At 34.4% G+C, this 14,606-nt stretch overlaps 1 protein-coding gene across 7 annotated transcripts in view; it reads left to right on the forward strand.

Annotated features, from left to right (window-relative positions):
- NT5C3A (5'-nucleotidase, cytosolic IIIA) overlaps window positions 1-14,606 on the forward strand; it is a 41,877-nt gene that overhangs the window by 11,401 nt on the left and 15,870 nt on the right. The window contains exons 1-2 of one of the 7 annotated variants that reach the window (XM_032642377.1): window positions 10,406-10,462; window positions 11,196-11,288. The exons of 4 other annotated variants lie outside the window; for them this stretch is intronic. The gene's annotated coding sequence lies outside the window, so the exon portion shown is untranslated. Of the gene's footprint in view, window positions 1-10,358; window positions 10,463-11,195; window positions 11,289-14,606 lie in introns of those variants that run through there. 2 more of the 7 variants (XM_032642380.1, XM_032642379.1) reach the window with 2 other exon arrangements.

The following is a 14,606-nucleotide window of genomic DNA, read 5'->3' on the forward strand; positions in this document are numbered from 1 at the left end:
TCCTGCTTATAATTAGGTGGAAGTAGACGGTCAGAGGTTTAACATGATGTGGGTTCCTGCAACATCCTTCCTGCCTCTGTTGTATCTCCTCTGAAGCCTTGTCGTGGCACAGCCCTTTCATTTACCTTACCTCAAATGTCCCACTCAGAGTCTGGGTTCCGAATACACCATCAAAAAAATCATCATGTTATTATACAGTCAGTCTTCCCCCATGAACAGTTTGTCAGTTTATCTTGATTTCTCTGTCAGTCACACCATTAGCGTTCTAGCGTTCTCATTCTCTAAGGGAATGAGACACTTTGATAGAGGGAGATAGGAAAAGTTTGAGAACCTAACCTAGCTTTAAAGCATAGTGAAATGTTACAAAAAAGAAACCCACTGAAGTTCCCTAAGATAAAAGGGGGCTACACTGCATTAGAACTAGAAAACAATTAGAAACCGATTTGCATTTGGGTTAATTTGGCACTGCCTTGTTATCTTGTAACCAGGGAAAGGAACTAAAACATTGAGGTATCTACTTATGTCCAAGTGTGCCCTGCATGCTTACCTAATTTAATCCTTAAAACACAGTACAGCTGGTAATTATTGTAATTTTCTATCAATTTGCTTAGGAACTTAGCTAATAAATAACAGAGCCAGCATTCAGTCTGATTATAGCTCTCTCTGAAGCTTTTGAGTAAAGCATGCTTCCAGTTGGGAATGAGAATTACTTCTTTAGTAAGGTGTTGTGTTGCTGATATTTAAAATTTTTGTCTTTCTATGCTAATTAAATACTTTATTCTATTTTGTCTTTTGTGCACAACTGTGTACCATGCATGATATTGTCATGTGTTCCTAGTTTTGGCAGGAGAAGGAACTCGATATCTACTGATCCATAATTATTCTGTTTTTCTCTGCATAATATAAATATTGTGGTTTATCTAGTAAAGATACACAGTATTTTCTTTCTTTAACAAGTTATGTTAATCTGTGATCTGACCACTAAACAATCTTGTAAGGGAATGGGGTCGTGTAATAGATGTTTGAGTTTAGTAGTTGGTAAATCCTTGGTTCAGATCTCAGCACTGCCACATTCTAATGGTTTAGCCCTGGACAAATTTCACTTTTGTAAGCCTTCCACTTTGTAAGTTTCCAGTTCTCTAGAGTGGAGAAGATTCACCTAAAAACTCTCCTGCCCCCTGTTTCCTTCAGGGTATTATATTAGAATATGTTCTGTTTTTGTGTTGTTATTTTTCATTTCACTTGTTTCAAATAATTATACTTTGGGAGAATTCCAACAGTATACTATTCTAATATCCACCTGGGTTATTAAGATTAAAAATGAAATTATGTACTTCAGTGTATATAATAAACAAAGCTATTCTTTTCCCAACTTTATTTTAGACATGATGTTCTCATACAGTATATTATTCATATTAAGTAATACATTTAAGAATGATCTCTAAACAGTATTCCATTTGAGCCCTCAGATTTGGAGATAAAACTGAATGACTAGTTTTATCATATATCTTTCTTAAAGTTAAAAAGATTGGGAATGAGAAATGTCCAGCATTATGCCAAATTCTGAGCAACAGTTTTTAACCTGAGTACCTAGCACTCTAGAAAACAGTACCTAGCCCAATCCCTGCATGCCTGCTGTCATAATTGTAGATGGTTCAGCTGACCTGGGTAATACACTTGGAGGCTTGGCATATATCATTTACAATTACTGAGATTTAATTTCACTAAAATTGTATGAGAAACGTGAGTTATTGTAAAGGATAAAGCTGTATCTGTTTGACTCACTTTTGAGTCCCCTCTAGTATACTTAGAACAAGCACAGATTATGTGATTCATTATATATTTCAAAATTAACTCACGGGGTCCACAGGTGTGGATTTCCAATCATTTGATTTAGCTTTAGGGGAGTTTTGATGATTAAGGACTCATGAGTACCTGAATTAAGATCCAGCTTTTTACAAGGAATTTCTCCATTTTTAATTATTTACCTATCTTAAACTTAATTTTCCCTTTGATTCTTTCTCTTTTTATTTCTGGTATAGTATATGCTGATATAAAATTAGAAAATCTAGATAAGCAAAAAAAAGTAATCTGCAATTTTCACCACCTAAAAAACCCCATATTTTAGTAAATGTACTCCTTTCTCCTTCTGTACATATAACTATTAAGTAGCATTTTCCCAAAATGAGACCATACTATAACATTGTTTTTAACTTGTTAAAACAATGTTTAACTTGTTAATTTATTTCTTAATAATAAACTTACACTTATTTTAATGACTATATTGTCTTTGGTATTATATCATATACGGATATCATTAATTATTTAGCAAGTTCTTCATTGGTGAACATTTAGATTGTTTCTCACTTTCCGTTATGATAAATAATGGATCAGTGAACATTCTTGTAGAATCTGTGCGTGTCCATGATTGTTTAAATGGAATTGCTTGATCAAAGCCTTTTGAATGTGCTGCCAGGGGTTACCCTCTGAAAAGGTTGTACCAATTTATATTTTCACCAACAGTATATTTAAGTACCTAACTCTGTATTTTCCTGGGAGTAGTTATCTTTTTTTTTTCTGATCTTTGCCAAATGATAGCTTTTTAAAAAAGTATTAATATTTCTATTACTTTTGAAGTTGAACTTTTTAAAAACTTGGTCACTTATTTTCTTCTTTTCTGAACCATCTGAGTTCTTTTTCTTGATTTGCAAGGGCTTTTATAAAATGACTTTCAGCCATGAGAGTATGTTAGAAATATATTTTTCCAAGTTTTTTTGTTTCACTTCCATTTTTGAGTAGTCTAAATTGACCCTCCTTTTCAAACCTTTAAATGGCTCATTAAGCCAATGACTAATTCTTTAGAATGTTTTACTAAACTTGATTTGCACATGACTCATTTATACATTATGACTTCATATGATAGCCAGAGTAGGAGAATATAGCATTAAATAGTTTGTATAACTTACTCACTAGTTTACCCTCCAAGCCATAGAATGAGGAAGGCTAACTACAGAAAAAAATAGTAAGGCATTATGATTTTGCTCCAATAGATAATTTTCATTTTACCTTCATAAATATTACTTAATATATGCCATGTCCATTTCTTCTAAAGATGTAGTAGCATTATACACACTTTCACTTGCTTTTATTTTGGGACATGTAACTTTTAAAAAATAATCTTTGTTTTCTTCTAGGTATAAGATATTATTCATTATAGAAAATTGAGAAAGTACCAAAGAGTATGAAGAAGAAAATACAATCACCTGTGATCCTATCATTTCTCTTTGATAACTATGACTTGATCTTTGGAATATATTTGATTCAGTCATGTCAGATGATTATTATACTATTGAATTTAGTTTGTTACTGGGTTGTTGTTTTTTTCTGCTTTATAACAAAGTGAATCAGCTATACATACACATATATCCCCATATCTCATCCCTCTTGCATCTCCCTCCCACCCTTCCTATCCCACCCTGTCACTGGTTTATTATTTAAAACTTTTGTTATGTGTATTCATAAGTGAAATTAGGTATCTTTTCTCTTTTTGTCTCTTTTTGAGAGACATTTGTTTCAGGGTTTTGTACTAGTTAGTTCATAAATGGCATTGGGTAGTTAACTTCTTTTTATGTGTTATAGTTTATCTAGCATGGGAGCTGTTAGAGTTTGAATATAAAGTTAAAGTTTGAATATGTGAAAGTATAAAACCTGACCACAAAGCTTTTTGAAGGTCATTTTCTAATAAACTTATTTTTATAAGTTCTGTTCTAACGAGCACACATGCCATTGTTGGTTTTAGTTTGGTTTGGTTTGGTTTGGTTTATTGAAGTATAATTGATTTACAATGTTGTGTTAGTTTCTTGTGTACAGCACAATGATTCAGATATATTTATTTATGGATAGATAGATAAAGATATTCTTTTTCAGATTCTTTTCCATTATAGTTTATTACAAGATATTGAATATAGTTCCCTGTGGTATACAGTAGGACCTCGTTTATTTATTTATTTTTTTTTTTGCGGTACGCGGGCCTCTCGCTGTTGTGGCCTCTCCCGTTGCGGAGCACAGGCTCCGGACGCGCAGGCTCAGGGGCCGTGGCTCACGGGCCCAGCCGCTCCGCGGCATGTGGGATCTTCCCGGACCGGGGCACGAACCTGTGCCCCCTGCATCGGCAGGCGGGCTCTCAACCACTGCACCACCAGGGAAGCCCTCGTTTATTTTATATATAGTAGTTTGCTGATCCCAAACTTCTAATTTACCCCTCCCCCCCAGCCCTTTCCCCTTTGGTAACCATAAATTTGGTTTCTGTGTCACACATTCCATTATGGAATGTACTATATGTTATCAAAACTTTTCTAAGCTTAAATTAATTACTTTGGTTTACTATGTTGAGTTTATTAATATTCAGAGAGGTTTTGAAAGGGTTATATTTTGTGTTTTCTTCTACTTATATACTTTAAAAACTCAAGTTATCAACCGCTGATATCATCCATATGATTTCAGATAATTCTTTGCTACAAGTTATTAGTTTATGAATTTGAATCTCAGTAATTTTCTTCATTGTTTTCTTACCTTATTACTTTTTAAATGAGTTTATTTAGCATAGCAAGAAGAAGGGATAGTACGTTCTCTTTGTACTCTCCTTTTAGATGTACTGGATGTAATACATCAATAATAAAAGCCACTAATACCATAAAACTTCTTTACCATTTTTATTATAACCCATATCAAAATAGCAATCCTAAACAATACTGTTTCTTTTCAACATATAGAATGCCAACTTTATGATGTGGAAGGAGTCCAGAATTAAAACAAAAGTTTTTCTTCTTGTTGCATTTCAGGCACAGAAATCCAGATATAATAAAATAGGAACAATAATTTCAGTGCTAAGCATCTTGAAAGATTAGAACATAGTACATTTGAGAGTTAGGAAAGACTTCCTTCATTTATGGTACTGTCCTACATCGGATTTTCTTGAACTTGACCCACTTATTGCAACACAAATGTCATTTCCTCTAAAGGAGTTTACAGAATTTATTACTTTTTAAATAAGAAAGTAAAAAGATATAGACTGTGTCCAAGAACTTCATTTGAGTTTCTGAAAATTGTTATTCAATCCTAGATTTTTGCGTAGTTTTTTTTAATGTATACATATCAACAAAGATATATTTTTTTAAATATATACATTTATTTTATTTATTTATTTATTTTTGGCTGCATTGGGTCTTTGGGCAAGCAGGGACTACTCTTTGTTGCAGTGCCCATGGGCCTTCCACTGCTGTGGCCTCTCTCGTTGCAGAGCTCCGGCTCTACAGCACAGGCTCAGCGGTTGTGGCATGTGGGCTTAGTTGCTCCAAGGCATGCGGGATCCTCCCAGACCAGGGCTCGAACCCGTGTCCCCTGCATTGGCAGGCAAATTCCTAACCACTGCACCACCAGGGAAGCCCTGCATAGAGTTTTTAAGAAATGTATTGAGATTAGAACCATAGGTTTTCCTCAGTTTATATATATGTGTGTAAATTCATAAATGCAGCAATCAACTTTGCTAACAGTCACCTAATAGGATAAGTCTTTGGAATTATTTTAAATGAGAGAAAAACTTATGAGAAAATCTTTACTTGCTGTTCATTTCCCCAACATATAATAATTAATAATTATTTTAAATGAGAGAAAAACTTACGAGAAAATCTTTACTTGCTGTTCATTTCCCCAACATATAATAATTAATTGTTTTCACCTCCGTTTTTGCTCCTTAAACATTTTAAACCATATTCATATAAACATTTATATCACCTTGTTTCAATTTTATTTTGAACAGTCACACTTTTAAAGTTAGTTGACTGTTGTCTTTTTCCGAGAAGTTTTGAGAGAAGTCATATGCCTAGACAGGTGTTTTGTATGATTAAAAAAATGGTCTTTCTATTTACATCGTGCAACAATTAGCAGGAACAAATTTGGCAAGAGTCCTTACAGAGAGTATTACATCTTACCTCCTACTGAATTGTCTTCCTTTTATGACTTTATTGTTTGGTTTGGAATAACTTCCTAGGGTGTCAAGCAAGTTCAGAATGAAGTTTAAAAATACATTCCACAGAGAAATGGTAATTGGATTATGGTAAATTAACTGTGAGTTAGTAGTTAAGTCATAGATTGGATTATTGAGAAATAACTACATACCACAGCTGTTACGTGGGATTATGAAATGATTTTTTTCATATATAACAATTAATATAATACCTTTATTCCCTTTACTCCCTTCCCAAAGATTAAAGGCAAAATCAATTAATAAGTTTTTAAGATTTAAACTGATAGATTTTCTGTGGACTTCTTTGTTTTTTCATTATTTCAAAATTTTGAGAAACTTTTTTGATGGCAAAATATGAAGTGATCATTTTTAGCCTTTCAAGTTAATTGAAAATTGACGGTATCTAAAAGTTTTAACAAGTTACTCTCAAGTACAAATGAGTATCCCTTTCTCCGTTGATAAAGACAGCCAGTTTCAGTGTTATAAGGGGAGAAAAATCTGCCAAATATTTGAGTCCTGTATGATTCTTTGCTCTTGGCATATCAATTTCAGGTTTAGAGTTTGCATCAGGAGTGATATGAGTAATTTTGTTTCTACGACAGTAAATAAAGAAACTCCAAGGCAACAAGGCCCAGTCATTGTGTCCAGAGATGAAAGTCCACTGTGCTGCTAAAGAGACTGCCTTTATGACTTCTTTTATTCCTGGATCCTTTATGTCTCCTCTCAAAAAAAAAAAAAGAGGATCCTAGAGCTATTTGAAACAAAATTCATTTTCTTTCATTCAGTACTTATGTCCTTTGTTCCTTTCTATGGCACAGTTTCAAAACATTACTCTTATACATATCTTTAGCCCTCTCATGTAAGTGTTATGTTTATAATATTGCTGATCAAGTAAGAAAAAAAGTCTTCCAGCTCATGTATGTAAGTAAGAAGTGACTTCTCCCAGACGTTAGATTCCTTACCTATAATGAAGGGGGAAGTATTATCTTTCTCTTAAGGTTTTACTGATTAAATTACACAGGCATACCTCGTTTTATTGCACTTTGCAGATATTGCATTTTTTTACAAATCGAAGGTTTGTGGCAAACATGCATCAAGCAAGTCTATCAGGACCATTTTTCCTACAGCATTTGCTCACTTCATGTCTCTTTGTCACATTTTGGTAATTCCCACAATAGTTCAAACTTTTTCATTGCTATCATATTTGTTATGGTGGTCTGTAATCAGTGTTCTTTAATGTTATTATTGCAAAAAGATTTTGACTTGCTGGAGGCTCAGGTGATCATTAGCACTTTTTAGTAATACATTATTTTTAAATTAAGGTATGCACCGTTTTTTTTTTTTTTTTTTTTGCGGTACGCGGGCCTCTCACTGTTCTGGCCTCTCCCGTTGCGGAGCACAGGCTCCGGACGTGCAGGCTCAGCGGCCATGGCTCACTGGCCCAGCCGCTCCGCGGCATGTGGGATCTTCCCGGACCGGGGCACGAACCCATGTCCCCTGCATCGGCAGGCGACTCTCAAACCACTGCGCCACCAGGGAAGGCCCGGTAATGCACGGTTTTTTAGACATAGAGGGACACCCCACGAGACACACAATCCCACCCCACCACGTATACCCACCTACTAGATGGAATTGAAAGGCCGAAGAAGTCCCCTATATGTGGTCAGGAAACAATGCTCATATTTCCTCTCTTCTCCACTCTCCTTAGAGTAGCTGGACAGAGCACTATCAAAGCCAAAGTCATTTATCCCTTAGAGACCAAAAACATCCCTCTTGATAAGAAACTAGCCATCTTGGTTTTCATGCTGTAAAGTATTTTGTTTTGTTTTTAGGGTAAACTGGCCGAATTCCTTGCTTCTGTCTCTACTTTAGAAATATTGTTTAAATAATCCATCCGTTTAATGTTGACTGGTTCTGATTTTTTTTTTTAACTTTCTTTTCCGATTATGGACATGATCGGTTCTACTACTATATCATTTTAACAAGCCATTTTTCCCAAGGAACTCATTTATTTTATGAAGCTCAGAAAATAAAAATGGCCCCTTAACCCCATTACTGATACTGTCTTATGTATTCTACTTTAGACTTTCCTGTGCTTATATAAAGATTTCTCCCCCAAAATTCGACTCTTGCTATAGATACTCTCATAACTCTTTTCACTCAATAGTAGATCATGTATGTCTCAGTATATATGTAAATATTAATCTCACAGAGCAGTACTGTATAGTGCTTTTTTTTTTTTTTTGCGGTACGTGGGCCTCTCACTGTTGTGGCCTCTCCCGCTGCGGAGCACAGGCTCCGGACGCACAGGGTCAGCGGCCATGGCTCACGGGCCCAGCCGCTCCGCAGCATGTGGGATCTTCCCAGACCGGGGCACTAACCCGTGTCCCCTGCATCAGCAGGCAGACTCTCAACCACTGCGCCACCAGGGAAGCCCTGTATAGTGATTTACAGGCATGGATTCTGAAGTCACAGAGACCTAAATTTGAATCCATTTCTGCCACTTGCCAGCTACAAGCCTTAATTTATTCACCTTTAAAATGAGGATAATAATAGCACAAACCTTCTAGGCTTATGAAGATGAGATGAGATGAGGTATGTCAAGTGCTTAAAAGTATCTGGCACACAGTAAGCATACAATAAATTTTAGCTATTTAGAATAATCATGTTTGAGAACTGTATAATTTTTTATGTGTTTACCCCAATTTATTCACCTCTCCAGTATTAATAAACATTTAGATACTGGGCATTTAGGCTGTTTACAGTTTCCCAGTATTATAAAGCAACCCTGCAATATACACCCTTACAACTAAATCTTTATGTACTGTCTTATTTCCTTAGGACATAAAATTGGTGTGCCAAAGGGAATGTATATTTCTAAAGCTTTTAATAGTATTTCTAAATACCCCTCCAAAAAGGTTATGGAACTCTAACTCCAGCATTCTTTGTTGTTTTTGTTGAAGATGATTTATCTGGAGTCATGTTTCAAAGAGATATCTTTAAAATTCTTATCATTACTAACCATATTAATATATTAAAGGACAGTTAAGTCGTCACATTCATGCATAATACAGAGGTGTTTTCAAAATGGATCACCTGGTTGCCCTTGAGCCTTCATTACTAGAATATAAAAGATTTTCCTCTAAGAGAAATGTTATGTTGGCAATCTTCTCATCTTATTAAGATAGCAATGCCAATTTTTAACGTTTGGTAGGATACCAAGTTTGGTTAATTTGTTAGTGGCCTTTTTAAAAAGCTATTTAAAATTTTTTTGTGTTGTTTGTAATAGAGAATGCCACTTCACAAAGTTTGATTACTGAAATGTTTTGTGGGTTTGATTTCTCTTGAGCGTAGAAGAGAGAAGGCTGGTATAAAAATTTATTTACGTAAGTGTAGTATAGCCATGTTTCTAATGATAAAGCTTCCCAGAGCCCGTAGCATAACTTATGTATCAGGACCTGCCACATGGTATTAGCATATTTAATCCTACTACTCAGGTTGAAAACAAGACTGATTTTTCTTTAAAGGTTAAAAATATTTTTCTTCACAACAGTTTGCTTTCATTTCCAGCAGGAAGGGAACTGTTTTCAATTTTTTTAACCATAAAAATTAGTTTTCATTGTGTTCAGATTTTTTAGTAGATCTATGCATGGTCTTGTTGAAATTTACAGTGTAGGAAAATATGAAGAAAAACATAAAAGTCACTTTAAATCCCACTGCCCTGCAATAAAGACTGTTAACATCTTACTGACCACACTTTTATGCATCATGTTTTTTTCACATGTCTTAAATGAACTAATCTTTTTAAAACTGTGAAACATACATAACAAAGTTTACCGCTTTAACTGTTTTTGAGTGTACAGTTCGATGGCATTAAGTACATTGACATAGTTGTGAAACCACCACCACCATCCATCTCCAGAACTCTTTTTATCTTCCAGACTGAAACTCTGTACACGTTGAGCAATAGCTCCCCGCTCTCCCCTCCTCCAGCCCCTGGCAACCACGACCTACTCTTTTTCACTTTGTATTGAAATATAATATTCATACAGAAAAGTACACATACTACAAGTACGCTGACAGCCAAAAAACACATGAGGAAGAGAGTGTTTCAAAGTGTTACTGTTGAGGTTCCTTTTTTCTTTGCAGAGCAAGTTGGCAGTGCTCTAATAGTACAGATTTACCTTCTCTTAACTGCCACATTATTTTATTTGATCATGTTCTGTAGACTGACTGGTGACTAACTCAGAGCCAGCAAGCCTGTCACCCAGAGCATAATAAAGCACTGTGTAGTGATGCGTCACAAGACTGTTTTTGCATAGAGCTTATTAGCCAAGGCTTTCGGAACCGCCCTCAGCTGCACCTTGTTCTATATTAGTACTCCTCAGACAGGAAGAATTTTCTTTTGCTGCGGTAGCTTGTCCGGTTACCTTCAGGGTAAGTGTGTACAGTTCATGTAAAAATGAGTTTCTCTTGTTTAACTTTATCTGATTCTTATTTGATTCTGTATCTTTTGAAATTTTAAGCATTTAAGCATCCAAATTAAGGAAATAAAAACAGAATGATCCTGTATAATGTAAAACTTCTTTATAAAAAAAAAAACTTCTTTATAGTTTGCAAAGATATGAATATGTAAAACTTTGCAGTGTCTTGAGTCTCAGAAATTATAATTTGTAGGATCTAATTTTAAGAGCCTATTGTTTAAAAAAAAAGAGCTTATGGTTTCACACATAGATGTTAAAGAAAAGCAAAGTACCCTCAGAAATCTCTTTTCAAGGGGAAAAAAGATCCAATTTTGTTGTTCATTAGTTGTTGTGAGACTCAGTTTTGCTGATAGCCACATGCTTTGTGTACCTAGGGTTAGGAACTATTTATTATGGCTAATAATAAAGATAATTAATTTTTATTTTGTGCCCATAAGCCTTATCCAGGATATCTTGGAATAGGTTTATACTGGTATGTTTTATAAATTAATAAAAGCTGGATTACTGTCTGTAAGGATTATAACACATTGTATATTGAAAATTAAGATTCAAACATATATATCACCATAATAGCCTAGAATGTTGTAGTTAACTTAGATTTAAATACTTGAATTTACTTTATTTTTTATAGTTAGCTAATGCAGCAGACCATTTCTTAAAGTAGTTTACTTGGTTTTCATTGGCAGCCTATATCCAAGCCCTGCATCTCTGGATGCTGCTTACTACCTATGCTGTTCTAGGACATATTCAAGGACAGAGGAACTCAGAGTACTCTAAGGGTAATCAGTATAAATTATCTACTTTCTATGTGCCTTGGTTTACTCACCTTGAAAAACACTATTAGCTATTAGGTTAGTGGAGATGGGGAGGATAGATGAATAAATTCTAAGCTTTGAAATTGTGTATTTTCATAAGTATCTACAAAATTCTGACTGAGAAGCCACATTTTACTATTTAAGAAAATTTGTATAAATTGCCAATTTTTAAATAACTGGCCTTTGAAATCTATTTTCTTTTCTTCTACCACCTTCTCTTACCATCCCACCTTTTGCTATTCAGTTTCATTTTTGTTTTGTCTCTGTATCAGAGAAAGTTTCATTTTCCAGTTTGTGTATTTTTTTTTTCACTGCTGCCTTGAAAATCTAATTAGGGAGAATTCTTTAAATGCCCCCAAGAAATTGATTTTATAATGTTATACAAATAAGGAACTTATAGTTTGATTTTCCATGTTCTAATTGCCCTAAAAAAGTGTCATTATTAAAAACCCAAGCTTAGGACAAGTAATATATGTTGCTAGAGATGTGCAGTAAGATATTTAGGACTGTTGCTGATATACTGTCCATACTGTAGTAATGCATACCTTTTCTTATATAAGTAGTATACAGTTTACCATTCAAAATTTCCTTAATTTATTGTGTAATTTAAATGTTTCTAAAAGTATCAAGCTTAAAGCAGTATCACAACTTTTTAAGCTAAGAATATCAATGAATTTAATCTTTTTTCACTTTCCCATAAGACAGTCAAGTGGGCCTTTAAAAGTATTCAATTTGCATTCAAATAGATACTTTAAAACTTGTGTAAAGGCAAGTAAATTTTTTTCATGTAGATATAGAAATTTTCAGTCATTTTGATTTGTAAATAACTTCAAGGTATAAAGAGAATCATCTCAGAATGAAATACCACGATAGCTAAAATCAGTTATCAAGTTTGTGCTATGCAAGTGAAGTTCTTCTTACCTCTTGCTTCAGTCTTTAGCTTGGTCCTACATGTTCCTTGTAATGAACACTGTTACAGTAGAGACCTTAACCTCACAGTGAAAGAACACAAAGTAATTATTTTCCAGTTTCCACATATAAAGTTTCCAAATACTTAAAACTTCAGAACTTTCTTAGTAGAGAGTTCATAGTTCAAGGGTGATATTTTCTATTTTTGAACATGTCTTCTACACTTGATGTGTTTTTTTCAGCAGCTTTTCTCTTGAAGCATCTGCAACAGATGACTGCTGGCAAAGTAAGCCAGAAGTTTATATACCAAGTATAGGTTTACAAGCCTATTGGTTTAAAAATAACCTGCCCTAATTTTCAATGTCTTCCTTAGAATAGCGCCAGAATGCTGACATTTATACCTTAGTCTTTACACTTCTATAATGATAGTGATTTTTCTATTAGGACTGCAGTGTCACTTCATGTGAGGTTATCTTTGAGTAAGGATAAATTCTGGTCAGATTGCCAGTGAGGATTAGGAAGAATGAAATATCGTCATTGAAATTTGCAGAGTATCTAGTAAACTATTAGGTTTACTTATTAAAAATAATGTCCTAAAGTTGGCCATTAGCAGATTTCTGATCACTCTTTGTTTTCATTTGTATAAATAAAATAATGAAGAGACCATGAGAAAGATGATTAACTCCTTTACCTACTAACACTGGCTTTTTTTTTTTTTTTCCTTCTTCTTTCCTTTTCTACTAAACATGAATGAATGCTCCAAAAAGAGCCATACTTGGGGGCGGAGAGTGGAGAGGAATTGGGCTACTTGGCTATGTGTAACAAAAGACTTTAGATTCCCAGATATTAAAACGTATTCTTCACTACTTGAATTGTTTTCTTTTGAGCTTTTCAAGTGTTTCAAGTATGTGATGTTTTTGTAAACTCCACTGTACTTTTTCACATCCTCCTTCCTCTTTTTCAAGCTAATAAAATGGTTTTATTTAAATAGTGCCTTCTGAGAAATGTAGAAATCCTTTTCAGATATTAAATATTGAAGAAAAGCCATAAGCATTTAATATTTTACGCTTTGGATTCTATAAATGAAGAAACAGACTTGCCAGGCAGTTTTGATGACAGTATTTTTCAGATGTGAAAAAATGGAGGTGTCTTACTATTTGGAAATACTGTTTATTCAAATCTAAGATACCATCAAGTTATAAGATCATCAACTTAACTAACAGCCTTTCTGAGAGGGGTGGGAAATACTTTTTTAAGTAAGATATTTCCCAATTTTATATATGTACTTTAAGTGGAAGGGGGGATGGATTTTAGAATTTGAGAAATTTTTTTTATGTCTGCTACACACATTTTAATTATAAAGAACACAGATCTAATGTTCAACTTCTATTACTAGAGTTTAAGAAAAAGTCAGTTTTTCCCGCTCAACTAACTTACCCTTTTTAAACTGCTTTTATTATAAAATTTTGCTTACCTGGAATAAAGTAAAAGTAAAGTCATTGGGCTTCCCTGGTGGCGCAGTGGTTGAGAGTCCGCCTGCCGATGCAGGGGACACGGGTTCGTGCCCTAGTCCGGGAAGATCCCACATGCCGCGGAGCGGCTAGGCCCGTGAGCCATGGCTGCTGAACCTGCGTGTCCAGAGCCTGTGCTCCGCAACGGGAGAGGCCACAACAGTGAGAGGTCCGCGTACCGCAAAAAAAAAAAAAAAAAAAGTAAAGTCATTGAGGAACAAAACTAAATAATTTTCCCTAAGATTTATACTGCAAAAATGAAACTTAGTATAATGATAGGGTATTTTTAAAACTTTTGGTTTAACAAAGATGCATATAAATTTCACCCAAAACCCTTAAATGATCATTCAATTACATACCTATTTTGTGCCAGACACTATGCTAGATTCAAACACAAGTCAGATCTTAGTCACATCATTTCACAAAATTAAAGATTTTAAAATGAGAAAATTGAAGGATAAATTTGACTTGTGTGGATTATGCTTCTCCTTACATTCTTATTCAGTAATAATAATGCATAATTTTCCCACAGACTTCACCCTTACATGTAGAGATGTTGATAAAGTGTTCTTGCAATAAAGCATTTTCTTGCAAATATACACTTCGCTTTAATTCTATTCAAATCTTATTAATACCATATAAATTCTTATAGGAGAGCTGCAACTTCTCCATACACAATTTTAACTCAAAACTTTGTGAGATAGAGTAAAATCTTTGCTGAGCTTCTTAGGAAAGAAAAAAAAAAATGCCTTCAGTAACTCGGTATTTCAGTCAAACCAAAAGCACCTTCCAGGTATGTCATTAACATAAAGGAAGAGACCAAAATGTATGTATGTCACTTGTACTTTTTTTCTCTCTCTTT

The sequence above is a fragment of the Phocoena sinus genome, chromosome 9 (genome assembly GCF_008692025.1).
Source record: "Phocoena sinus isolate mPhoSin1 chromosome 9, mPhoSin1.pri, whole genome shotgun sequence".
Classification (NCBI taxonomy): domain Eukaryota; kingdom Metazoa; phylum Chordata; class Mammalia; order Artiodactyla; family Phocoenidae; genus Phocoena; species Phocoena sinus.